Here is a 2756-nt window from a genome sequence, read left to right on the forward strand (position 1 = left end):
CAATAAGCAAAAGGAGAAAGAGGGATTCTGATAGTTCCTAGAACTATACCGGTTTTCAAGAAGGAGGGAGCTTAGTGTTTTGTGAGATATTAATTGATCTCCACAGCACAAGCTTCTCCTCCACAGTATGAATTTTTATGTGTTTCTAACTTTCTACATATTCTAGTACTCTCTCCGTCCAGAATTACTTGGCGCAGAAATGGATGCATTTCTATGTACTCCATCCTTCCATATAGGGCCTAATATGTCTTTTTCGAGGTAGCCTTTGACCGTACCAATAATAAAATTATTAATATATGAGATATATGATATAAAAATTATATCATTAGAAACTTCTTTCACATACAAATTCGATGGTATGCTTTGTGTATCGTTGTGCTAACCCGTAGTCAAAAATAACCTCAAAAAACGTATTAGGCCCTATATAAGTGAAAGGAGGGAGTATTTTAGTTTTACATATATCCATTTGTATCCATTTTGTCACAAGTAATTCAGAACGAGGGAGTATTTTGGTATTTTTGTGGGGAAGTGTATGTCAATTGCACCACCCTGGTTCAAAATCGTGGCTAGCTACGCCCCGTGCGTTGAACTTGCATGCACCTCGGCTACTATGTATGTGCTCCTAGTCCTAGAGGAGCTCGATGCGCGTGTCATCGATGACGACCTCATCGGCGTTGACGGGGACGATGGTGATGTCCAGCTGGCCGTTCTCTCGCCGGACTTGAGGTCCTCAGCAGCTCCCGCAGCGCGAACTGGTACGACACCTGGATCATCGCCATGCCGCCGCCGAAGCTTCTCCCGTGCGGCACATGCGTGAAGCTTCCGGCGAACTCGGCGTTCCGCGGGCCCACCTTGTACTCCTGGCCCTTGGGGACGTTGACCAGCACGTCGAACTTGACGTACTCGCAGGGGTCCAGCGTGATGTCCACCACCAGCGCCTCCGGCGCCTTCTTGCTGCTGCCGCGGCCGGCCCGGGCCTCCTCCGGCCTCGCCACCGTCATGTACACGTTCTCGTCGTTCCTCAGGGTCACGGTGGTGTACGACGAGCTGGTGACCTTGTTAGCGCTCCTCTTGCCGGGGCGGCGGTCGATGCCGGTGGCCGGCTTGGGCCGTTTCCCCAGCCACGGCAGCTCGCCGTGCTCCTCGTAGGTGTAGCCGAGCTTGCGGGTGTCGAGGACGTTGCTGACCTTGGTGCGCACGGGCCGCTTGTCGGCGTCGTAGAAGACGAAGCTGGTGTCGAGCCACTCCTGGTAGGGGAGGAAGGGGCCGCCGAGCTTGGTGCTCCAGACGTGCCACATGCGGTCCACGTTGGAGTGGTTGGAGTAGAAGACGGGGTCGCGCGCCGCCGTGCTGAGGTCGCCCATCTCCTGGTTCGCCTGGTCCAGGTCGCCGAGCCATATGTGCGGGGCGGTGTGTGCCCCGACCTCGAGCGATCCGGTCACCTTGTGCTGCTGCTTCCCTTTGTCGTCCAGCTCGGCGCTGCAGAATTTGCCGCCATAGAATTCCTTCGGCGTGCTCACAGCCATCTGAGAATGAAAAAAACACTCATATCGCACGCGTGCGCATATACTCCCTCCAGTAAATCACAGTTAACTGAGACTTAGCGCCTGTTCGGCGGCCCTCCGCGGAGCGGAGCGAGCGCCGTTTTACCAGCTCCGCGATTTATAACGATTGCCACTCCGCTCCGGCGCGGAGCCGCGGAGCGGAGGGAATCCGAACGCGTCCTTAGTTATGTTTTAGTCGATGCTATATTTGTGAGATCTTACATAAAAATTCATGCAAAATTTTCTTTTTTTTCTTTTTTTATATGTTATGTCACTTGATTGAGATTTGTTAAGTCTCAGTCAACTGAGACCTAGCCACAATCTTTATTCTATAATATAATCTTATACATCTAGGACATATCAGTGTGTCTTTGACGGTGGCCAATAGGGAAATACCCAATGGTTCCTGAGGACATCAGTCCCCGGAATCTCACCGGTCATCCACACATGTCTATTAGTATAGTTCCATGTCTCAGTTCTGTATTCCTGCTTTCGTTTTACCAGCACTAGTTGTATTAGATGCCTTTGGACCTGTTCCACCGTGTGTCCCACACGCATTTACCCAGCCACCAGCCACTTCCCCCGCAACTGTCCCTGACAAGCCGCGTCTGTCCAGTTTTGTGTTGTCCATTTTTCACTGTCCCCTGAATCACTACACAGACTTGCAGTATGCACTTCCACCCAAGTTAATTATTTTTACTAATTGTAGTACTTACGCTTCCACCCACCAGACCAAGATTTAGATCAAGTAATGGAAAAATATGGTTTCTCAGCTCACTGGAGGGAGATGATCATAAGATGTGTGAGGACTGCGAGATTTACAGTGAAGCTAAATGGGGTTTTTCTAGTAGTTTTGTTCCGTCAAAAGGCCTTAGCACCAGTAGGAAAAGGGGCTTTTACCCCTGTTTGTAAGGGCCTTTTGTCCCGGTTTTCGAACCGGGACTAAAGGGTCGTTATTAAAGCCCTAACCCTTTAGTCCCGGTTTTTACACGAACCGGGACAGAAGGTCCTTCATGTGGCCGCTGCTGCCAGCCCAGGCAGGGGGGCCTTTGGTCCCGGTTGGTGCCACCAACCGGGACCAATAGGCAGGGCATTTTGTCCCGGTTGGTGTCACCAACCGGGACCAATAGGCATCCACGCGTCAGCATTTCAGGGGCTGGGGTTTTTGTTTTTTTAAGGGGGGGGGGGGGGGGGTTGGGGGGTTTTGGGGGG

The 2756-nt window shown here is 51.5% G+C and overlaps 1 pseudogene; it reads right to left on the reverse strand.

Annotated features, from left to right (window-relative positions):
• Nucleotides 1–520: 520 nt before the first annotated feature.
• On the reverse strand, nucleotides 521–1545 carry LOC109748192 (polyphenol oxidase, chloroplastic-like; annotated as a pseudogene).
• Between the last annotated feature and the right edge of the window lie 1211 nt (nucleotides 1546–2756).

This window comes from Aegilops tauschii, chromosome 7 (assembly GCF_002575655.3).
Source record: "Aegilops tauschii subsp. strangulata cultivar AL8/78 chromosome 7, Aet v6.0, whole genome shotgun sequence".
NCBI lineage: Eukaryota > Viridiplantae > Streptophyta > Magnoliopsida > Poales > Poaceae > Aegilops > Aegilops tauschii.